Here is a 25,847-nt window from a genome sequence, read left to right as displayed (position 1 = left end):
TAATATTAATTAAAATAATAATTACTTTAATAATTAGTACTAGTAGCCTATTTACTCTTGTAATTATTAGGTTAAAATCCTTGTCCATCAGAATGAGAACTGAGAATTAACACTGATGGTACCAGTGTAAATGTCAAATTGATGATAACCTATTGAGGATCATTTTAAGTCATATGATGTGGTATCTGGAAGTTACCAGAAGGTGAGCTAACAGCAACAGCTAAATTATCCCTTCACCCACCATAGAAGACACATTCTTATCCAGAAATACTAACTGATGTAGTTAAATAAAATATTATGCCTTTGATTTATTTGTTTGATATATGGTGTGCTTAATGCCATGATATGTTCTAGAATATATGTTGAATGTTTTAGCTGATGTAGACAAATACTGAGTCTTTTTTCACTTTGCAACATTTATAGATGCAGGCAAGGCAAGATCAAGATTTTTAAAAGTTAAGTACTTATTTGTCTTTGTTTCACAATTCTGTATCATTTATATGCATGTGTGACAGTTTGTGTGTGCATTTACACAATATGAAGGAAACAAAATGAAAAATCAATTTTAAAGCATGAGGAACTATCAAAAACGGAATACAGTGATTTTGTGTTTGTGGGACTGAAATTTTCTGTATGTACGTATTGAGAAGTGGCCAAAACCAAACAAATTGTTCTCAAACATTGAACACTTCAGCCTGACAATCATGTTTTGCTTTTATTTGATTAACTAATAACAATAATAGTGGCTGCTAAGAACAGTCAGGACAGCAGTGGGTCTCGCTCAGGAACCTGTCCCTGATGGCAGCTGTGGAGGATGCGCCACAGGGAGGACAAACAAGCCTGGCCCCATCAGTGACCATTCCCCATTGACCCTCCCAGCACCCACCACTGTTGGGCTATGGGGGTTAGAGATACATCCCAGCCTCTTGCCCCCAAGCTTGCCTAGGCCGTTTTTATTGCCAGATGAGGCTGTGAGACTCGGAGTTCAAAGATGTTCGCTACCAGCTGTAGAGAAAGGCATTTTTGCCTGTCGTAAGCCACCTACTTCAGTCCTGAATTTCCTGCTTAATACCACTAATTGCTGTCTAACATGACTGCCTTTGTCATTTCTGTTTCTTAGAAAAACCTTGTCAGTGAAGTGTGCTTGCTGTAACTCTGCTGCTGTGTGTCCATGTAGCAATATCTGGCCTGATTTTTTTTTTTGTTTTGTTTTGTAGTGGAGTTTCACCAGTGTAATAAGAGACTGTAGGCTTAGATGCATGGGGCTTGCATCTCCATATGATGAGGTAACATTGTAACTGGAAGGTACTCTGTAAATCAAACCATATACAGTTAAGTATTCTGCAAAGAACAATATTATGGGAAATACTCTCACAGATGAGCAGGTCTCTTCTGAAAAATGAAATCTAAGAAGATACCAGATGCTTGCTTTTATTGGATCCATAAAATTACCTTATGAAATCTGGTTTTATAATTGCAGATTGTACAGAAGAAGTCTGAAAAACACACATATGTTTTAAGACGCTAAATAAATTACCAGTGATCGGGGGATTTAAGATAAGCAGAGGTGAACAGGTCTAGCAGGTTTCTCTTTTCCCTTCTCGGCCAGATGCATTTTGAAAACGCTAATACTTAACTAATCTCTAGAGCTCAAAGGTATTCTTGGGTTTACATCAGGAGCAGCTACAGCAACTACGGGCGCTGCAGGGAAGCATGGTGTTGCAGCTGCAAAGGTGGGTTGGGGATGAGGGCAGAGCACCAGGTCGCATGGAGGCTGGCTGCAGATGGCCAGGGTTGCTTTGCACCCACCGCTAGGTCCCAGATGGGGTTGTAGTGAGAAAAGCTGGCGATTTTCTTGCTTTGTTGGAATTCTGCGTGTTTTGGCGAAGACCATTGATTGGGATTTGAGATTTGATGCTTCCAGATAAATTCATGTTTCCAAAGCACTGATAACTACATATAAGTGTTTAATTTCCTCACCCCGCCCTTTCCTTCCTGGCAATAATTGGAATTAGAATGAAAGCTGTATAGCTAATTCCCAGGTGGTTATTTTCTTTGTTTCCTATTGCACAAATAAGTTGAGCACTATCCTTTGACAGAGTGCTGGTCTTGTGGAAGTTAATTATAGGACAGACTGGATAAGGGCTTATAAGTTGGTGCTGGTTTACACTTGTCCTGCTAGGCAGGACCTTCAAACCGAAAGCTGAAGTAACTTGTTACTTACAGAGAACGCCATGCCCAGCAGCGCCAGGCATCTTTTATAAAGCAATGGGCCATCGGTTTAAACTCTGCCTGCCAATTGCAGCTATAGAAATTTGGGCAACAGCTACTCTAGTGGGCAGTTACTGAGCTATGACAGGCCATATGTGACAAAAATAACAAGGAACTTCTGTCCCCATCTGAAAGTACGCATCACACTTCTTCACAAAGTATATAGTGTTGGTGTGGATTTTTTCAGGTACCCGATTTAGCCTCAAGTGTTGAAATGTTACTGTAGGCTGACAGGTTATTTCGGGTGAGACGTTCCTTTGAACTTTCAAGGTGGGTAACATGTTCCAGCAAAAGTAGGTGCTTGCTGAATCAGGGCCTTAGTTTCTTTCTACTGAGCAGCATGGAGAGTTCACAAGTTGGTTTGCATTGGCACCTTTTCATTAGCAGTGGTTGTAAACAACAGGTGCATGCTGTCATACTTTCCTTCAACAAAAAGCAAAATTCATATTTGACTATGCATACATTTTCATATTGTTTTAATAAGTGTCTCGCCAGTATTGTGCACCTTGATTTAGATTAGTGTTTGTTTCTAATTGATTGTAGTTTCCTGAATTTTGGATATCAGCATGCTTGTGATATTTACATATATCAGTTGAACACTATTTTTCTTACGCGAGTTTTGCAGATGCCTTATGCTTTAAGAAAAACAGCATTCAATTTATAATTCTTTGCATGCTGAATAAGGTCCATTGCTAGAGGTGTCTGAATGCACCCTGATTCCATATAAACTTCTTTTTCTTTTTACCATGTGCGTCTCTCTTCAAAAATACAACTTAACTTTGGATGCATTGAGTGACTGATAGTTGAGAAGAGACATGTTTGGAATGCTTGAATAATTCACATCATCTGCATTGACTTCAGCTCATCCCTTGCAAACTTGCAGTATGACCCAGGAGTTCCTCTTGCATTGGCCGGGAGGGAAAACCAAGCACTGAATGCTTGCAGTGGACTCGCCAGTGTTCAGCAACAGTAACGTGGCTCTATGTAGTGTGTAGCAAATCACTAGTACTAGAATAGAAAGAGGAAGGGAAATCTTGAGCCTACCATAGGCAAATCTGATGATTAAAGCCAACCTGCTTCTGGTGTTCCTGCTGTAAACCAGCAGAACTTGACTCTTGCCAGCAAGCAAAGTGTCTAAAGCCTGGCCCTTTCACGTGTCACTCATAAAAGATGACCAATTTTACCATCAAAATGAAAGGATTTCCAGTCTAGGGGGACACTAAGATACTGAAGAAGGAAGAAGAAGGAACTGAAAAGCCAGACCTACGTTTGGGACAGGATCCCGTGCTGTATCACTGTGCCGGGATTACGTTTGTGATGAATAGTTTCCTTGGGAAAACAGAAGTAGAACAAGAAGACCTGAATGCCAAGTGTTAACAAAAAGATTAGTACCTTGTACAGTGCAGGAACTGTGTGAGAACAGTTAGTCCTCGTGTAAAGATTGCCCCATAGTGCTGAAAGGTCAGGGAGACCCTGGAGTTATCTGCTGCTTCATAAAGTGATGAACATTTCCTCACACTGGAATTGGCAAAACAACATTTTGCTATTTCCATTCCCTCTCCATCCCCTAGATGTCATCAATATAAACTGGATTAAGTGAGAAACAATCAGAAAACTATTCTTAGTGGCAAAGAGATATCTTCTTGAATAGAGTTTTATGTTTTATCTTGTAGAAGATACCTGGGGAATCCTTTTAAGATGCTCTCTGATCTAATGGTAGCTCTGGATGCTGGAAGATCAAAACAGTTAGGAAGAGTGTCCGAAACATAAAACATCTTGGGCTTTGTTCTGTTGCCTGCATTTTTAGTGCTTGCCACCTTTGGCAGACACCTATACAGATCCATTAGCCGTCTGTGCTGGCGAGCAAGATGTTAATGCAACTCTGAAGAAAAATTGCCAAGGAAAGGAAAACATTGGGAGAACTCTAAAAATATGTCAAAACCAGTTAGGGTGGTTTTGGGGCTTTTTAGTAAAACTGTGGAATGTTTTTTAAAATAAATAATGGAAAAATTTTTGTAAACCAAAATTCTTGACCTATGATCATTTTAGTTTGGATTTAAGTTTTGGCTTGACACTATAGTAGCTATGTAGTGTCTTATGAAACTTCCCTTTCCACATTTTTATACAGTCTTTTTATATGTGGTGGTACAGTGATTTCTTAGACTTTTGTATCATCTAAAACAAGATAAACTGTGACTAAAATAAAGGTTTAGAAGAGAAGAACAATTTTAGCTTAGAACATTGTCCTGGTCATGGGGACCATTGGTGTTTGTTTTGGAGGTGGTTTTTTTGTTGTTGTTTTGTGTGGGTTTTGGGGTTTTTTTTGGTTTTTTTTTTTTCTTTCCTTGGCTGCATAGATGGCTTGCTCTGTAATATTGAGCAAAGTCATTACACTGAATACATATAAGAGGTCTGAATTCATGCTTCATGAACAGCCTTAATTCTAGTATTTACTAATTTGAGAGCTTGGTTTTTTTAACATTAATGTCCCTTTCATGAGTTTTTCAAGTTGCATGGTTTTTTTTAACTAAAACCTTGGAACTTGCTTGCCAGATTCCATCAATTTCACCACTTGCAATAAGTAGTGAAGTAGTTGTTTTTCAGGACCCAAACTTTGAATTGGTGCCTGCAAACTTTATTATGAACACCTCCCATTAATGCTTTCAAATCAAAAATCAAAGAAAGACCGTAGCTGAGGCAAATCAGAGCCTTGTTAATAATGGCAAACAAATAGCCTTTTATTTATGTGTCTTATAAGTTGCCAATGGCAAATTAATACAATTGAATATCTTTTTGTTTCAAATTAATGTATACTGCACATAGCACTCGTGCATATTTAATGGGAAGAAGGAGAACAGAGGACTCTCTAGATAAGAATTGCAAGATTCTCTTGCTGTAGCATATTATCTACCTGACTTGAATTCCTGCCTGTTTTGAATGCTCACCTCTTCTCAGCCTTTTCCCACTGTATGCCAGGCAATTTCAATTTATGGAGTTGTTTTGTTTTGTTTTTTTCCTGAGAGCGTAATTTATCTAAACAGGTACATCATGGCATGCACAGTTTGTGGGCTTTCTTCCCATCTTCGAAAATGAGTTTCTGTTCCAAAAACAAGCCACGAGAAAGCAAATAGGTGGTTTGTATTTGTGTGAAACTGTATTTTTCCATTTAACAAAGAGAGCTGCGCTTGAGGCCTGTGCTGTTGCAGCGATCCCCTGTTTTGATCCCCTCCTGAACATGGAGCAATCGACAGCTGTGACTATGCTTTTATGATTCTTCCTTTGAATGAACTTGAAGAGGGAGCTCATGATTCTGTATTAACCATTTATTATAGCTGAGTAATAATGTTTCATGGCCCAAATTGTGCAGGCTGCAGATATCTTTTCCTTTTGAGATACACTTTGCATAGAACTGAGTATTAATAATAAAAAAGAAATTCTTTGGTATAATTGGACTCCACAGTGTATTTGAGAAAAATAAATGCTTTGTGTTGTAGGTTTCCCAATTTTACCCACAGGCTAAGTCTTGTAGATACAATTATGCTTTAGGAGACATTTTAAGTGCTAGTTGAACCTTTAACCTGTGTTTCCTCTGGAATAATTACAGGATGTGAAAATAGCCAAATGAAACGCTTACTCACAGAGATTAATAGAATTAGTTAAGCTACTGTTACCTTATGCTTGATTTATATTGTATGTGTAGGTCGAAACAGGCTGTAAGAGCATGTGGGTGTTTTCCTATCTTTTCATACTTGCTAAAGTTTTGCCTTATGTTTATTACTTGCTATGCTATGTGAACTGCTTAAAAAGGTATTTTAGACCACTGGCAGGTAGTTGAATTTCAAAGGCTGGCTCTATTTAAAACAAAACAGTGGTCTTTGAACTTCTATCAATTTTTCTGAAAATAACAGTAATAGAATTGATTCCATCACCTTCCAAGGAAACAAGTTGAAAAAGAAACCTCTGTGGATTAGTAGTCCAGACACTAAATATATTTTGCAGACATTTGAGATGAATCCCGATTCAGCTACAATGGGAGTGGGGGAAACTTAAGAAAAATCACTTGTCTGTCTGCATTGCCAAAATTGTTTGAAAAGGTAAATATAAAAAGTTTATAAATATGAGGAGCAGTATAGTAGAAGTAGAGCATTTAATCTTATTTAAAGATTCAAGATTGGTGGTAATTCTAGTAAAATTTTTTTCAGTAAAACATCCAATTAAGTGATCTGCCTTTTAAAAATTGATTTGGTGTTCTTCTTTAAAAAGAGAGTAATGCATTAGCTTTGAGGCAACTTGAATTTTGATCTTTGAAGAAAGTGTTGAACAGTTACCATCCTAATTTTCAGAAACTGGCTCTTTAACAGAAAACTTAAATTTAGAATTAGAGGAAAGCTTGAAATCAGCTGATCTTATTAGATGATACTGTGGGAGTGACTAGGCAGGTTTTTACTAGGCTTCACTGGTGTTCAAGTACTTTCTGTTGGGTTACTTTCAGTAAGCGCTTCGCAGCCCTCCTCCTGCAGCCTCTACTAGCTGTAGCATTTGGGGGCTGCACCCAGGTGAGGAGGAATGTGCAATGGTGTTACCAAGGAGCAATAGCTCACCCTGGCTCATTTAAAAATCTCAGCAGGTGCTGGCTTAATATATTCATTATTGGTTTTTTGGTTTTTCAATGGAATGCTATTTTAAGGTGAAGATGATGATGCTCATCCTCTGTGAAGATCCTGGAAAGGCTTTGGGGCAGTGAACTGAAACCTTTAAAAATCTGATCCACGATTAGAATAAACCTGTCTCGTAGAAAATTCTTTATTCAAAAACTTCATTTTGAATCAAAGAGCATTTGGGTAAACCCATTTTACCACTCACATAAGGTATCATTAGTGAGCTATTTCACTACTTGAAAATCTTGTTTTAATTTGGTTTAGAGTTAATGTTTGTTTCAGTGGTTACAGCAGCTAGTGAAAATGAGATTTTATTTTTTTTAAGGTCAGTGAAGTATAAATGCAAAGGAGATTAAAAATCAATTATTAAATCAAGATTTCCTTTATTCTCATTCTATTAATGTTTGCCTCTCTTTGATGACTTCCCCTTAAGGTATTATACTAATGTAGGAAATTAAAGATTTTCCTTGTATACATTTCTGTATCATCTGAGTTACAGGATTTCTCATATCTTTCCTGATAGACATGCTCAGTAAGTCCACTTAGCATGTATGAGAGTTGTCTGTGTACAGAGAGGATACAACTTATTTCTTTATAATAATTATTGTGTTATTAATTATACCAAATTTCTTTTAAGAAAGAAATTTCTATTTTGCCCCTTGTGTAGAATGACTATACAATGCTGGAATTACAGCATTTAACCAGAGATGCAAGCAGAAATCCTGGAAAAGGATTGCTAAACGTTGATTCTGAAGGCAAATGTTGTGTGATAAACGTGGATAATTTTTGCCAAAGGGTGTATGTGTATGCATCGTTGTAGTACTATGATGGCATGAAGAGGGTTTATGGGCACAGCTGTGTGTGTTGAGGTGTGACACTTCAGCTGGGAATTTATATACTAAAATATCTTTCCTTTTATCTTTGTGTCATAATGTCTGTTGTTACTTAAGTAACTTTTAAGGAACTTTGAGAAACACAGGCTTTGGTTGGAGGGAAATAAACTTAGCAAATCATTAACATCAACAAATACAATAAAATAGTAAGAGAAAGGGAAGTCTAGAGTATTGAGCTATTGACTGTTCTGTGTGTTTATTAAAGGACATTAGAATACCACGTTTAAAATAGTTGACTAAAACTTCAAAAGAATTACATTAGCATAGGCTGTATTAAGAATATGCTATGTGTATTGAAACGATGAGAGGGGACACACAAGTCCTTTAATGTACAGTTATCAAATGCTGGTCAGAATGCTTCCAGCATTTATTGGAACATCAGTGCCTTGTGAAAATGTTTTTAAACTTCTACCAGATTTTCTAAGATTATAGAATGATTAAGTATTAGCCAGTTGTTGTGCTCTTGGGAATCACGAGTATCTGGAAAATATCCCTCTGCTGTCTAAGAAATGAAGTCCTGTTCTGGGGAATTCATCTGGAAAGAGCATTTCTTTGGGGGCGATGGGGACCATCTGTGGAATTCTAACTACGCAGAAAACCTGGAGCAGAGATGGGCAAAAAATACACCAGGAGGCAGGCAGTTCTGAAGAGGTCACTGCAGTAACCTTGTTTTGAGGAAAGGTCTGCCTGCGTGGGCTGACCTTCTGACCCTTAATAATTCAAGAGTAATGTTATACACTCTTCATGCCTATGCAATATTTCCATGGCATAAGGCTTCTAATCATTCCTAATCTTCATATGATTTCCAAATATATATTTACACATACACAATATATACACACACAAACCCTGTGATATTTAGTATGCAGCCCATGTAGTTTAAGAACATTCAACTCCAAAGTAAACAAAAGCAAAAGGAAACATGCTCTGAGATTCAATTCAGAAATTACTTTCTACTGCAGTGAATCAGTAACTTGCTTTGTGCTGTAGTGAGGTGCATTTTTTCCATTTGAACCATTTGGTTTACAAATGACTTTGTACTCCAATGGTTTACTACTGTTGTGAGATTTCATCAAGTGAGCAGTGTTTGTTGAGTTACCAGTTTTCGCGTGTGTATTCGTTTGCTTTTGGCCATCTAGTTTGAAATTGCGTGATATGCCATGTTCCCAGTTGCGATGGAAAGCCACCCTTTTTTTCTCCCTCCTTCAAGGCAATGAAATCTATTCATAAATGGAGAAGATCTGGCTGTCACTTCTCTTGTAGCTTAACACAGCAATGTGGTTGTGTCCTTTCAGAAAGGAGTTCTGTGTCTCTGTCCATCATGTTCCCCCTGCCGGCAGTTCACCATATTTTATTTACAGTATGCAGTGAATGGTCTTTTTAATGTGAAATGCAGAGCGCTTGTGTATGAAGTCTGAAAATAGGAGAGAAAAGATCTTGTTCCTTGTTTAAAATGGTAATAGCACATCATGTTGTAAATAAGGAAGGATTTAGAAATTACTCTGATTTTTATGCTCAACACTTTAGCTTCCTTGTTTTTCACTGCATCAGCCTGAAATGACCTGTAATTCTATCTCCTGTGGGTGTTTCTCACTATCTATTTATATTTTAAGTCTTATTTTAAAAAAGAGAATAAAAGTTGAAGTTTTGTAACTTTTTTTTTTTTTGTAACCTCGTCCCATTATAGCTATTTCTTTCACATTGGAGCTATCATATGGATGGGTAGATAATTTTAACATATTTCACGATTGTCATAATCCTATTGTTTCAATGGAAAATTTTTGAATTTACAGAGGCACACCCCAAATTGGATGCTGAATTGGATAAATATTTTTCTGTTTTAGTAGGCGTTCCATGGTTGTGGCGTGTGCCGTATGAACAGTGAGTTACAGATTAAGCTGAGAAGATGGGTCTGTTAGGAGACTATCTATCTATTTCAGGTGCATGTCACATTATGACATGGAGATGGTTTAGTAGGCATGGTTGATGGTCGGACTCGATGATCTTAAAGGTCTTTTCCAACCTAAACGATTCTATGATTCTATGATGTAGAGTGTGCATACAGAAAGGAGAAGGGAGTTGGGCTTACGGTTCCTCTTTGGACCACTGTCCTGGGGATCCTGCTTGCACGCTGCATGCCAGCTGTAGGAGGTGGGGTACACATGGCCCTTGGTGTCTCTGGGAGGACCATCTGGATGCTGCATGTCATCAGCCAGGTACATGCACTGAAGGACACTCTCACATACGCACCTGTCGCAGAAAAGCGAAGCTGACTGACAGTGACCTGTTGCTTCTCGGCATGTACTTCGTCAGATCTGATTTTGTGTACTTCAGCTTTCTTAGTCCCCTATGGGGACGTTATTGAGCTGGCATCAAATACGTCAAACGCTCTTCAAATATACATACGTGCTTTTGTCATTGGCATCCTATAGTTTTGAGTTCTGTATTCTCAAACATGCCTTGGTGTAGGTATTGACATCATTTTCATGGAGCACATAGCGCTCTCCTTTACGGGTCTGTAGCCTAGTGCTCTTTTTAACATCTCTAATAACAGCCTCCATCAGCTCCACATGGAAAATGTAGCTACACGGGCCCAGCGTTTCTACCAATAATGCCAGCCAGTTTGTGTGTAGAGAACAAAATAGGTCTTTGGGGCCCAGTCTGTGCTTGAGACTGGAAGTGAATTTCCAGTTGCTAAGTGTAGGTGGAAGCCACAGTTAAATTCTTGATTTTAGTCCTTTGAAATGTATTTTCTGACTCTTCCCTTAAACTTATGTGCCTCAAACTAATCGTGGTAGTTACTTTAAAAAAATGTAAATAGATGACTCATAATGTCAACACACATGATTTTCGTAGTGCCTTTTCTCCTTTACTTCGGAGTTAAAAACAACACTAGAATTTCTCAAATATTAATTTCATGACTGGCTAGAATACAGTATTCTAATATTGACAACTCTGATTAGTCTCAATAGAGCCATGTAAACTTAAGGGATATTTATACTGTCTCATTTTGTTTGTACTCGAACTTTGTAGAAAATCTTTAAAAGTTGAATTTGTTTTAAGTAATTACATCTGTTTAGTTTCCTGGTATCTTTTCCATGAAGTAAGTGGGAACGACTACAATGTTACTGCATTTCTGCTGATAGGGAGGCATTACAATCTCTTGAAGCCAAGTGGATTATTAATTATATATTGAAGCTGTTTATCAGACTTTTAAAGATCAAAGAATTATGCATCTGAAAAATCTATAATTTGCTTTAAAACCAAAATAAAGCAAAAAAGACCCCAAACTGACAACCTTCCCCAAAACCTCAAAAAACCCAAAACCAGAATCCATTAACAATGCCAAGCAATGACAGCCCTTGTCATCTCGGTTGTTTATGATTGTGTTGTATCCCGTTAATCCTGGAATAAACCTGACCTAGTCTCATGAGTTATGAATTAAACTTTACTCCTTGAGCATCTAAGTTGTGGTACTTGTGTGCTACGGAAACAGTTGCTGCAAATACCGAAGCTAAATTCCCCGTGTTCCTTGCAATGCTGGGAATGTAATTCTGCTGTTTTTCTTTGCAGAGACTTTTCAGACTGGAAGGGCGGAGTTTAGTCTTTTCATACTGAGAAAGTATTTGAATGTATTATTCCAAAAGACAGTCTGAATTTTTTTTTTTTTTTGGTGTATTTCAGTTGAAAACAGGTGGATCAGGTTTCATACTGGCTGTTTAGATAGGTGCTTGTCATTCTAATAGTGAGCAAAGAAGGCTCAGTGTGTGAATGCCTAAATGGCACGGAGCCATAGGCAGGGAAAGCGTATTATGGGTGGATGTGGGAAGCATGACCAAGACAAGGAGTTCATTGCATAGGAGATCACCTGCGTTTTTTTAGTGCCAGCACCTTGGAGAATCTTTCAGACAGCACTAATTTGCAGCACAATAAGTACAGAAAATAGGAAGTAATAAGGCCTTACAGAAGTGCATTGAAATAGATGAGCCTTCAGTGCATGGCAAAGCAGCAGTAGTTTTATTTCTGTAATAATTTAAGAATGTCATAAGAAAGGGTCTTGTTTTTTTCCTGATAACCTAAATGCTGGCAGCCATAGGGAACCTAGGAAACCTATAGAGAAAATTTAGCCACATCTGCCAATTATGGTTAAGGTGGTGAATTATCAGTATCCTACCTGCTATGTGCTGTAATTTCCCCTAGTGTTTGACTGGGGCGGGGGGGGGGGGGGGTAGAAGAGTTCACAGTTGAAGACACTGATGGCCACCTTCCTGCTAGAATCATGTCTTTCCAAAGATTCAATTCTCCTCAGCTGAAGGTTCATGTCAATTCAGCTGTTTTGCTGAATCTTCTGTTCTGATTTATTTTTTTATTTAGAGCCTTCTGCTTGTCTCACTGACATGTCACTCTAAAATTGCAAACTTAAAATTGCCCTGATCTTAACAAAAGTGATATCTTAAGTGATTCTGTCTTATTATGAAATCATGTAGTCTAATAGGACAGGAGGAATTGATTCCGTTTCAGATGAATTTTTTTGTCTATTTGTAATTAGAATCATGTGCCTACTCAGTTTCTTGTCTGTATTGCAGTTATATTTTTCCCTGATAAAATCTGTAGGTACAGACAAATGCAAATGCATTAAATTGATTTCATTCTATCATAATGTTGTATAATTTGAGAACTGAAGGCACTGATGTCCAGAAGAATTATCTGGATTTCTACAATCAAACTACATATTTATATATGTTATGTTTACACATTACGAAAAAATTTCTTATAGGCTTTTCCATTCAGTTTTTTTGCCTCATGGAGGCTGCATCAAGCGAAATCTCATATTCCTCATGCTGTAGGACTTTTTCTATAATGTGTGTCCCTTAGAAACTTTCTGATGGTATCTATTCGTTTTCCTCAGAGATTTTAAATACTATTGATTCCGAGTAATTTGTTTAATTAGCCCCAAACTATCTGTGTAATTATTGCAATCTGTGCTTCTCTCTCAGCTTTTGCCTGCAAGGCTGACAAATGGCAGGAGGGGGAAAGGGCACCTTCCTGTTAGTGGCTGGGGAGCCTTTGGTCCTCTGTCTGCTTCGTGCCATGGGCTGTCAGAGCGGGTGGACTCCTGAAAGAGCTGTGAGAAGACGATGAAAGTGTTATTTAGCTTCATTTAAGAAGTCAAAACAAATATCAGCTGTGGCAAAAAGCTTCCTTATTTTATGAAACAGGACGTTTTTATGGTTACTGTAGTGTTTCCCAGCTTTTTATTGCCATAGTATCAGCTTACTCATGAAACCCTGGATTGTATCAGCCAGTGTTAAGTTCAACTTTCTGTCTCTATTCTTGCAGGGTTTAAGAGGAATGATAAATTAGCTCGGGATTATGAGTGTTTTGTATGCAAATTGGAGTGAATGCTAACTGAATCATCTTCACAGTTTTATGGACGTTGACGTCTTTGGCTCCTGTATTGGTTATGTACCAATCTGAGGTCAGACACATGGATGTCAAATTGCAGCTATATTGGTCTGCTAAAGCATAGCATAAATTGTACTGCTTATTTTTTATGCATTGTTTTGCTTGCTAATTCTAAGCTTTTCTGTCTTTCTGAGAATAAAATTAAGAAAAATCTTTACATTTTAACCCAGCCCATACAGGTAACATATGGTCAAACACCAGCTGAAACATTTGTTTGTTAGGCACCTCCTCTAGATCACAAATAAAAAAAAAAATAGATTAAGGAGAAGAGTGGAAAGCATTCTCAAATAATACAACATGCTTTTTAGAAGCTGGAAGCTTGCATGCAGTTCCATGGCTAAAGCAGGAAGGGAGATCTGCCTTGTCTGTAGTGAAATGTATCACCATTTGTGTATGTAACACTAGCTTAGCATGGGAAAATTCTTCTTCGAGAATCCTTTAAAAATAAGGTAGTGAAATCACATACTTGAAGGCTGTTTGTAAGTAGAAATTATTATTTTGAGCTGGGGAGGCTGCGCTGTGATTATGGGGGAAGTTCTCTTGTAGGGTGTACCTGCTTGAAATCAATCCCTGATCTCTGCAGGATGGAGTTGAGAAAAAGAGTAAAAAAGACTAGCAAAATGGCTTCCAGAGATACTAGAAAACAGGAAGATCATGTGAAAATGTCCTTATGTTTCTGCCTGTTGCTGAGCACAGCAAAGTGGAGAGTTTCCTTTGTGAGAGCTGAAGGGAAGGAGCTGTCATTCTTCGCTACCAACCATCCTGTTTAAACTCCTCCAGAACAAGATCATGAAAATTTAACTGCTTACATAAATTGTAACCTCCCAATCAGTTCCTCATCCCTCTTTTAACTGTGTAAGAGGCACAGCCAAACAGTTATGAATGACTTCAGATTGGACATTAGGAAAAGGTTCTTTGCTGCGAGGGTGGTCAGTCACTGGAACAGACTCCCCAGGGAAGTAGTCACAGCACCAAGCCTGTCTGAGTTCAAGAAGCGTCTGGATGACGCTCTTAGACATAGGGTTTAGTTTTAGGTAGTCCTGCGAGGAGCAGGGAATTGGAGTCTATGATCCTCATGGGTCCCTTCCAACTTGAGATATTCTATGACTCCTTATAGAAGTATCTGATAGGAGAAATTGGGAAGTTCAAACAACTGTATGGTGTGCTTATCTAAGACCTTTGCCTTTTCTATTCAGGATCAGAATTTTTTTTTCTCTGTCCATACATAGGCATGAAGTTGGCATTTTCTGTCTGCTTTCCACTGCTGTCTCAGATGTGAATGCAGCTGAAATCTGAATTGAGTTGCATGTGACTGTGGATGGTACTACTGTTCCTCTTCTCCACACATCCTGTGAGAAGGTACAAATGGTGCTTTCTGGGAGCGAAGGATTGAGCTAGGTTTACTGGAAAATGATCACCCTTCAGATAGAAGCAGAAGTCATTATAGGTTACTGGAAATCACTTTTTATCCCTCAAGCCATTCTCTTATAAACTTAAAACCTTTGCTCTGGAGGGAAGGTTTACTTAAACTCTACTCTGAAGTCTAGATTAAAATTAGTATTAAAGTATAAATAATACTTTGGTTTTCAATCCTGAAATTGCTGTGCTTGATTATGATCCTTATTACTTTGAACTCAGAGGCTTATGTCCCTTACTGGGTGGGATTCTCACTGTGGGGAACCCTTCAGCATAGCCTGGGCGGCTGCCAGGCAAGTCATCCTGTGAAGCCTTGGTTTACCGATGGCCAGATTTGCTTGGTCACAAAGTGATGTTGCAAGAGTTGCGCATCTCCTTCTTCTCCAAATAGGAGCTGGGGGAAGAGAGAGAGAAGCAGAGCTGTGTGAATGTTTGGAAGAGGCCATGAGAGTTTGCTGATGAAGGTTTACTAACTTGAGAAAGATTTTGCCGTTGGTGAAAGTTGCTGTGTTAAACGTGTGCTGTTAATAATTTGGTGATGACACAGTGATATAGAGTGGATTGAAAGTAAGTTGTTAAACCAAACCTTTTCTACGTGTAGCTTTGTGTAAACACCAGACAAACTTCTAGGATGTTTAAACACAATTTAACTTAGTATTTCAGAATGGATATGACCTTAGATGCACAACTTGATGTATGTGAAAGGGCAGAATCCCCAATATTTAGGCCCTTTTGAAGAAGTTCAGCAATGAAAAAGGAAAGTTTCAAAATCCCTCCAGTGAATCTTAGGGATTGAAGGCAGTAATTTTTCTGACTTTTAATCTAAGTTGAAATATATATTACGGATGCATGAGAGCTCCCAAGATGTCAATGTTACAGGTGTTTTGGGGAAGATGTACTCACCATTAGCATCTAGTCTCTGTTAATTAGAATCGAAACCAAATGATCACAACTCACTTCAGTAGTTTGTTCTACACATGAATCTTCACAGAACTAGTATGAACAAAATGCATGGAGTTTTTCTTTTATCCCAGAAAAAGGGAAACTAATGTACACTGTAAATTAACTATACCATTACAAGCTAGTTGCATATTTAAAATGCATAGTATCTGATTGGTGTCACTTATACCTAGGTATTTTCTTTAATAACAAACAACATTATTTTTTCCTTTCAAACAACAGATTATAACAACTGTAGAGTATGAAACCTGCTGTAGGAACAAGGGCAACTACTTGAATCGGGCCATTATCAGCAAGTCAGTTGGATTTATGCCCTTGCAAAATTTCTAGCTGTTCCAGTATTGTGAAGGAAATGATAAATATTTGGCCACTGTTTGGGACAGGAATGAAATTGAGCCATTCTTCAACTCTTGAATTGGTGTTGATATGTGTAAAACTGCTTCAGATAAGATAAGGAGTGACATTTTAAAGATTTTAGGGAAGCTGTCTAAATGAATAATTTCTGCTTCACATTCTAGTGTGATAATGGAGTAGTTAATTAAAGAGCAAAGAAGCAAAAGCTCTGGTCTTCGTGTTTCTCCTTGTGTCTGTGCTCTTGTGCCTCTTGCTCAACCCATGAAATGGCTTTTCCTTACAATACAAGCATGTAACGTGTTCATTCTCCAGCAGCCACCGCCAACATCATCATCATCCTACTGTAGCTGTTGCGCCTTCTTTTTTTTCTCTTGCTTTTAGCCTCTATGATTAATTTTCCAGCCTTGCCTTCAGTCCTCTGCAGCTGACTGAAACTGCTCTTGCTGAGGACTTCAGTAAACCTTTTATGGCTACATTGCAGAATAAATGAATCTCGATCTCTCTGCTGCTTATGAGACTGTTGATCTCACCCTAAGACTTACAACATCTGTTGCCATACAAATCCAATCCTATTCCCATGGAAGTGTTTGGGTTCTTGTGTTTGTTACATCAGAGAGGAGAGATGATCCTTGGTTTGTAAGATATGTGAATTATTAGGGCATCTAGAATTATTTTTAGTAATGCATATCATATTATCTCATTCTTCTGGGGCCTCTATTAAGATGTAAAGGAAACCTTTGTGGTCGAAGATTGCACAATGGGTTGCAATATTGCCATTTTCTCTTGGAAGCTGACCTAATAAGTAAAGGTGTAATTTTCCTTCTAAAATAGTATTGTTGAATATTTCGCTATCAATGGGCTGCAGTTCATAGGAACATTTACCGTGTTACTTGTTGAAATAATGCAGTAAATATATAACTAGCTATATGCTATCAGTGGGCTTTTTTCCAGATATCATTATATTTTTACCTGACTATCATACCAAAATTGAAGGTCGGTATTATTTTGCAATGCTTTAAACCTTCCTTCAGAATATCACTAATCATTTAAAAAAATGTTCTTTGCCCACAGGGTGGAGTTCATTTCTTTTGTTCTTGGGAGCTGAATAGGAGAAAGGGACATTTCAGCTTTTCTTGATAAAGGTAAGACAGCATCTGTTGATAAAGATAAGACACTGTTCATTATTATGAGCTCATAGAAAGTTTGTCAATGGAGGGTTTGTTTATTTTGTGGTTGGGGTTCCCCCCCCCCCCCCAAGTTCTGTGCTTTGTAGTAAGTTCAATATGAGATAACATAACTTGTATTGGGAATGGAATGTGGAATTCTGCCACAGGTATCAGTAAAGGCTCTGAAGATAAGCAAGTGCCTGTAGATTGGCATGACAAAGTAGATAGCAATTTGTTCTACACTACTGGAACTTGTGACATACTTCATATGCCACTGAACTGGCCTGTGCAAGTTCACTCCATCACGCTTGCACACACTTGGTGAGAGCTCTTAAAAAAGTTCTGTCCTTGCCACTTCTCAAAGAAAATGTGTAGACTTGCTTGGTGCTGTCTTTATTGCTCTGTATTGTCACATGAGAGTGCAGAGGTTTGATGTGAGGAGAGAAGGGTCTTGAGACCTATTTTAATTGAGATACACCTTCAAAATTAAGCAGCAAATGCCTATCCTACTTCTGACAAGCAGAAGTAGGAGACGGAGAAGGGGATAAAACTCTGGAAGTCTTCTCAGAGGCACGTTTTCCCCAATGACTTTTGCCTCATGTTGTGCTAAAAATGTGTCTGATGTTTTATAAATTTTACAGAGTGTTAAATTCAAACCTGCAAGAAACACTTAAAGGTATAGTGTGCAACTTCGTGTTGAACTCTTAATTGCAATTTTTGATGCAGAAATCAACATAGCACTGTCTTTCCTTACTTCCATTTGGCAAATTTTGAAAAGTGTTTGTAGGTAGGTTTGATGTGACAACTGCAAAGAATGGGGTTGGTCTGGTTTAACAGTTACCACGCGCACAGCAGATTGACTGTATGTCCTTCGTGCGGTGCAATGCGGGTAGGGAGCGCCAGCCTGTTTCAATTTCTGTTCAAAGGGACTGGAATTCATACATGGTCATTTATCATTTCTCATCTGACAGAGGCTGCAGTCTCTAGCTGAGGGTGGTAATGTGTTTTAATGAACACAAGCTGATCACTACCTATTGTGTGACTGTATCTGCAGATCCACTTTTGACTTGCTCAGCATTGTGTTTAACTGCATGGTAGTATGAAGGTGCCGCTAGTATGTTAAAGTTTAGATTATCAAGAACAGCAAGGCATAAGTCTACTTCTTGAAAGTTAAATAGTTTGTAAAAGAAAAAAAGTCTCAAAATTCTAACAAACCTGAAGAGAAATTGGAAGATTCACCAAAAGTCAGATTTGTGTGTTTCTGCAGATGTAGCTGATTTTGAGGTTTTATTTGTAAGCATTATACAACTTTTTTGAGCAGTAGTTTAAAGCAGCATAATCATGCCACTGTGTATGGATGCAGTTTTTATCAATTTACAGATGCTTACTGTACTATAGCCTACTACTTCAGGGAATGAGAAAGAGCTATAATCGCCTTCCTAACCTTATGATTGTATAGGTAGGTAGACATTAAGAGTTACATTGACTTCTTGCTTTGCAAAACATACAACTTAAAATATTTTTGGTATAAAAATGTTCTTTCAAATTCTTTGACTGGTTTCTGAATTTAGGCTTCAGCTTTGATCTCTTATCCACTGATAAATACAAAAAATTCCCTTGAGCTCAGTAAAATCCTTCTAATGTAACCTGGTGCTCCTGTCCTTCTACCCGCCACCCCCCTGCCCCACCATTGCCATCATTTCAAATGTTCACATTTTGTTGTTTTGTTTTGTTTTTTAAATTTACTCAGCATGTATAATCTCAAAGGTTAAATCGCTGTTGGATGAATTCTCAATCAATCATGAAAGGAGAAAAATTTTCCTGCTGAAATGGTACATCTGTTGGAGGACTCGCGGACTCTTAGTGAAGGAATGTGTCCCAGTGTTAGATTGCTAAAGATGCAGGGGGAAAAACTGCTATGCTAACATACATGAAAATGTATTAATAATAATTTACAGATAAATTAATATGGCCTGAGCTTAATCTCATTCTGCCAAAACCCATGTTGAAGGAAATGAGAATTTACTGGGTTAGGATCTAATTGAGTCTGATTTTTTTTTTTTTTTCCCCTTTCTTTTTTCCCCTTCTTCCCTGCACTGGAGAACTCATTTAAACTAATAGCCTTAAATATTTAATAGTACTGTACCTACTGTGTTAATTTGCTGGTTAGAGGCAAATAATTTTCTTCCTATCCTTGTAAGACTCAGTTGCCTGTATAAAGCATGGTCCTCTGGTGAAATTGTGTGCTCTTGCTTTTTCTGAACGTTGGGCAGAAGTTATTTCTCCTTAGAGATTGCTCCATGCTTCTTGTGCATCCTGTAAGCCTTGCTCAGTGATGTATGTAATAGGCTAGATCTGACTCGCTGTACTCTTTCTCTGTTTAGAAAAAATCAGTATGTCTGAAGTCTCGTGGGTGTGTGGTTCCCCACAGGTGCACAGACAGAGCAGCAGCACTTCGCTTGCTCTTTGTTACTTCGCTTGCTCTTTGTGGGAGTGGAAGAGCTCAGAGTTCATACTTAAGTTTATCAGTGCCCAGCAGGGTTTAGGAATTGCACTTAATGACAGAAATTCCCAAATGTAATCAGTGGCAGATGCAGTTTCTGGCTGTGTTGAATCGGTGCTCATGTGTAGCTGTGAGAGGAACTTGAGCTATACAGGCAGGCTCAGTTAACAGTATCACTAAAAGAAAATTATAATTTGTGAGCTCTGATGCTTCCCCATATCATAACTACTTTTTCAGCTTAAATACTCTTGCAATGGCTGCAGCCTTCTTGAAGAAAAACGTTAACTGTTCCCTGTCTCCTACCCACAGCCTGCTCCGAAAAGACTGCCCTTAAGTATTAATTTAGCCTTATTTTCAACATTATATGCTTCTGTATTATACACTGAAATTTTTAGTCTGTACATTCTGTGTGAGTGTAGGACGAATGCTTTGAAAACTGGGGATGCCAGCAGGCTGCCAGTTCAGCTCTGCTTTCTCCCAGGGGTGGTCCGAGTTAACATCGTAGGCTGGGAAAACTCAGGTCCTCGGGAGGGGAAGGCCAGAAACCGTCCTTCAGCTTTCCTACGTCTTCCCTCCCAGTTATGATGAATGGTGTAATTTTTTTTTCATCACAACATAGTTCAAGTCCAAACCCAACAATCCTCCCCATGCGTGTCTTAATTCTTTATTCCTTGACCCTTTTTTAAAATCAAGAACCCCTTGGGGCAGCAGCATTCTTCATACTTGTCTGGTTTACGACAGAGCATGTACGTGTTCTGCTCGGTCTTCTCCCCGAACAGAGAGCTGTGTCAGAAAGTAAATGCTGTCCCCAATAATAATATTTGCCTCAAAGGAGCTTGACCTGCTTTATGATGTTTTTGGAAACAAAATGCAAGAATAAGCATTGTATCACAAACGAAGCAAGGAAAATAAGGTTGCTGTTTTCCTTAAATATGAACAGAGCTTTAATACAGCTGAAATGTTTGGTTTGCTGGGGGAGGTTAACTTTCCAGGAAGTTGGACGTTGTCTTGACTTATTTATTTTGGATATTTCCACTAATTGATTGTAATCTAATTGCCAAAATATAAAGCCAGGCCTCTGAAACAGACAGTAACTGCAGTTGGAAAGATTTATTGTGATCCTTCCACTGAAGGAGGAGAACGGAGTGCCATTTACGTTTCTAGCACTGTGTATAGCTGGCAGTGGAGTCACTGAGTCAGGGAAGTGTACGATGTTCTGTGACGGAACTATCCTTCAGTAACTGCTCTCATGACTTTCAGTTTATCAACGCATGACTTAGTTGCATGTTATAACGCAGAACAAATATCAACAGAGCAAGGCTGATTTGTGTAGAAAATTATGCAAGGGAACATCTTGTTATCTCTCCTGTTTCATATTCTAACAAAATAGTCCATTTCAGATTACTGGTAAGCAATTTTCAGCTTGGAAAGGTGACTACTATAAAATATAGATGCTGGGGAATGTATTTGGTTAAAATACACCCCTTTCTCACATTGGGGCTGATTTTCTTTTGTGTCTAAAAGGCGATTAGGACAGAAGAGGGAGGTGGGGGGACGAGTGGATGTTGCTGAATGGAGTGGAACAGGTTACTCATTCTTTAGAATAGCCAGAAGGTAAACTCAAGTGCACTTGGAAAACCACACTGGTAAAAAAACCCCACGTGTAGTTCAGGCTTTTAAAAACAATGTTTACTATTGACTTTTATATTGGATTAGAGAATGAATCAACTCCCAAGAATGCACTGGAAAAATATGCCGTGGAGGATGTGAAGAAGTGGCAGTGTACGCTGTGGTGCTTTGCACCCTGCACCATCGCTTAAATGTGTGGTGTGTCTATGTTATATGTACATATAGAATATACATATATGTGTATATGTTCTACATACACATGTATAAATTTTCTGTATATAGAATATACGTATACTCATATATATACATATACATATACATGCACACATATATATGCATATATAGGTATGTGTATGCATAACAAGAACAAGTACAGAGATTCTCAAAGTGGGGATGCAGGAAGTATTCTGGAAGGCAGGAGATGGCCCAGGAAGACTGAATCCAGGGTTTTCCCTTCCTATCCATCCACAAATACTCTCTCATCACCACTACTCATATGAAGAGTAATGTTTAATTTGACCTTGTGAGGAGGCGGTGACAGGAGTCAGTGAGGGAGTACAAAAAGCTCGTAAGCAATTGGGTGGTGTAGGCAATTGGGTGGTGGTGGTGTACTAAGTGCCTTCCCCCCCACCCCCCCCACCCCCCCCCCGCCCCAGTAGGGGAGGAAAAGGGAGAGAAGGGGTTGATGGTATGATTTATTACTAGACCTGGCAGGACTGAAGTTTGGGGCAGATTGGGAATGAGATTCTGTTGAGATATATGTTTATATTGTAGGGGGAGAAGAAGAACTATTTAAAAATGCAAGATAGAGGAAGAAGAATTTACAGTGCTTGAGAAACGTGGAACAAGTCTGAAACCACAGACTGTGCACGGAGAAGTTGCTGACTGAAGTGTTAGCTTCAATGTGATTAAAAGAAAAAAACTTGTTCAGGTATTTATGAAAAGATGAAAATAAGGTAATACAAGTTGTGGTGGTGACGGCAGGGTAATGTAACCTTTGCAGCCTTGAGGGATCAAAAGCAGGATGTAAACACAGAAACTAAATCCACCTTATCTTGGTACAGAAAGTCCGATTTGCATCTCCCCTGGCCTTGGATAAAAAGACAAGCTGTAGGATGCCTAACAGAAGTTGTTCTAGCCACTGGGAGTAGAAACAAACCTATTTTGTCATATGAAATGAATAATTTTCATTACAAATGCACGGATCTTGTGGATCCATGGAGTTGCAAGTTCACTGCTGGAAAGGCGTTAGGTGACATGTCCAGAGCAAATGAGGAGGATGCTGAGTAAGATTTTGATCTGCCAGAGTTGCCTATTGCTGACTGAGACTATTTTAACTGAATCCAGGCATATTAGTATTAAAATACTGACTACGTCAACCAGTGTTGTCTATTAGAATAGCAGAAAACACTTTGGAAATAAGCTGATCACTGCAGTTCCCTGGAAATTATTATCTGCAGTCATGACTACCTAATGCACGAGAATGTAATGTGCTGTGCCAGGGTAGTACAATAGAAACATTATGATAATGCGATAATTTCTCTTCCTGGAAAACCATAATTTAGATCACCAAAATCCGTGGGACTGAAGGACACAGTTAAAATAAAACATGTGTTGCTCTCCTGAATAGGGCTGGCTGGACCTTAAATATGTTTCTGGGTAATGTAATTGGAACTGTAGCACATCCCTCCATCATATTTGGGACACTGAGATATTCAGCGGCCAAAACTCTGTGTGTTATGGCTGAACAACATATTGCAAACTACTGAAACTATGCGTGAAGATACCACATTTTGATAATCGCAGCTCTGTGTCTGGAATTGAATTATTTGTATAATATATTGCACAACCTATTGGTGTGTTGAATGAATAAGAATGTCTCTGGAGACCTACAAATGGGAATACTTATTTGGAGAATTAGGAGACAAAACCAAAGGACTAAGGCTTCTGTAGAGATCAGACTGCTGCACTGAGAAAATCAAAGTCCATGTGCATGATCTAAACCATGTTTGACATACCAGGCTTTGGTTTCACCAGGAGACTCGCTATGCTATTTGGTTATGTTTTTAAAACCCGCAAGTGTAAATTAGAACGAGCTAATTTTATAATTATTCCCAACAGACGCGCAAGTAATTTAGTCTCAAACATGTTTATTTTATAAAGACACAATCATTCAAAAAAGAAGTGCTGAGAAACCACAAGTGGTTTGAGCAATAGAGGCTTAGAGCTTTTGCAAACATGCACATGTTTAAAATGTGGTAGCATTTGTTTAAAAGCCACTGAGTGTTCTGTCTCTTTCTTTGCGGCTTTATGACTGTCCTTAAGAGTAATACCAAGGAACTGGAGGGTGGGAGGGTTGGTTTATTGGTGGTGGTGTTAGTTATTAATTTAGTTTAAATTCCAGGAAAAAACTCAGTTGTTCAGACTTGAGGAATGAAGAACAAAATCATGCTTGTTTAAGACACTGCTGGAGTAGAGACTGATCCTGAGACTGAATAGAGAACGGGATTTTTTTGTTTGTTTGTTTTTAATCCTGAGACTTGATGGATTGTTCATGCTGAAGAGACAGGGATACCGCTTTAATATGGTTTTTTTCCTGGCTCAATAGCTTGAGGAGGCGACTGCTGACAGGATACAAATATGCTGTTGTAAAGGGCACCATATACAAATATGTTAAAATCAAGATTGTAATATTAGCCTGTATACAAGTCTATAAAAAGATGGGTAGAAATGGTGAAGTTCACATATGTCATGACTCTCACCAGTTCTCTGATAGTTATTTTGGCATGACCCAAGAGGAAATAAATATTTGACAATGACAGCAGTTAAGTGCCCCACAGCTTTTTGGTCTTCTACAATGCGTGGTATGATGCTACAATTTTTTTGAAAAATAGGTGACTAATAACAATACAATTTACAGGTGGCAAACAGCTCTCAAAAACACTGCGCTTTCTGGGAGCAGTGAGCTTTATTGGCTAGTTAGTTAGTCTTTGCTTCTTTTACTAGGAAAGATTAAACAAACAACTTTAGCACGGCTGTAATGTGCTGTCAAAGGTGAGTTATAGCCTACTTCTTTAAGGTGTTGTTTAAATAAATCTGTATTTGCCTTTTTGTAAGCAGTACTTTGTTTTCTGTTTTTGAGACAAGTATCGACTTTGAGGGGAGGAAAAAAGGGAGACTCGTAGTGGTTTTTGTGTGGTTGTTCTGTTTATAATGTCTGTGTTTACATTTATTTTTTATAGTGCAGGTATAAAGCTTTTTTTAAACTTTTTGTAAGATTTTTAAATACAGCTAAGTAGCAACCAGACTTTTTACATTTCCCATGTAAGTTTTTAGGATCAAATAACTAATTCTTAATCAGGCAATGTATCATGTTTTAGATTCAAGTGTCTTCCTTCTGGTGTAAGTTATTTAGCTGCATCTGAAGCCTAATGCTGTTGGAGTTAATATATAAATATCTATTTCTGGATTTTTCAAAAGGTCTACAAAAATCAAGCACCAATTTTTCAATAAAGGTAATAGTATTTAGGACTATAACTTCATGTAAGCTTTTAAAATTTCATGCCCTGCTCAAAGTAGAATAGTATGATTGGGAAGTCAAGATGACATGAATTATAAAAAATTGTAGTAAATGGTTCTTTCAGATACCAGACCTTTCTGGCAATTTCCATAAAATTTCTAGTATAAAGTAGACATGAGTATTTTGTGAATGAATCAATTGCTTTCTAAGTTAGAATATATATTTTAGTCTTTCAGTCTGGAGAACTCACACTGATTTAAGGAGTTTTGAGGTTTTATGGAATATCTTAAAATGTATTTAGATCTTTTCACTGAATTCTAGATAACTTTTTTAACATTGTATGGTCATTGTTTTTGTAAAATATACCAGATTCATAGCTTCAGTGAAAAATTAGATTTTTAACTTGAGTGAAGAAATATAGCCCTGATGAGAACAGATTTTAGTGGCTTGAGGAGAGGAATTATTATGAGTATTCAAGTCAGACTGCTGCATGAACTTATTTTGCTGGTCTTCTGCAATGTTTTAATACTGGTCATCAAGTTTCCAGCACAGTCTAAAACTGTAGTTCCAAGCCTTTGTCTTTGGTCAGATGTGCAAGTCACTGCTCTCATTGCTCTCTGCTCTAATCGGCATGCCTTCATATTTACATTTCCCATCAGAAAATGTGTGTTTTAAATTGTTGAGTGCAGGTTTCAAGATTGCCTCCAAAGTTGGAGAACTTTGTGCAGCAAGCGGTTACTCGTGGTACGTCCTCATCCATGTCTCACCAAGGTCAGCAGAAAGGCACCCATTGATGGCAGTGGGTGGCTGAGCACCACTGGTAGTGTTCCCCTCTAATATGTTACTGTATGTTTTTTCTGTTAGTTTACATGGTTGTATGCTAGAAACATAATTTTGCAGTTGCAGTTATTAAAAAGTTCTGCCTTTCAGTTTTTGCAGCAATATGTATGACACGTAGGTCTTTTGTGGAGTTTTTAATGTAGATGCACTGTTTCACCACTTTCTTCTAAC

The 25,847-nt window shown here is 38.2% G+C and overlaps 1 protein-coding gene across 1 annotated transcript in view; it reads left to right on the top strand.

The window, feature by feature from the left end:
• The window catches only part of BMPR1B (bone morphogenetic protein receptor type 1B), a 259,184-nt gene that overhangs the window by 35,233 nt on the left and 198,104 nt on the right, over nt 1-25,847 (top strand). Inside the window, exon 2 of the mRNA XM_052776085.1 lies at nt 17,090-17,160. The gene's annotated coding sequence lies outside the window, so the exon portion shown is untranslated. The remainder of the gene's footprint in view (nt 1-17,089; nt 17,161-25,847) is intronic.

The sequence above is a fragment of the Harpia harpyja genome, chromosome 2 (genome assembly GCF_026419915.1).
Source record: "Harpia harpyja isolate bHarHar1 chromosome 2, bHarHar1 primary haplotype, whole genome shotgun sequence".
In the NCBI taxonomy this organism is placed as follows: Eukaryota; Metazoa; Chordata; class Aves; order Accipitriformes; family Accipitridae; genus Harpia; species Harpia harpyja.
The sequence above is the reverse complement of the archived record's forward strand: the minus strand, read 5'-3'. Positions and strand labels throughout refer to the sequence as shown.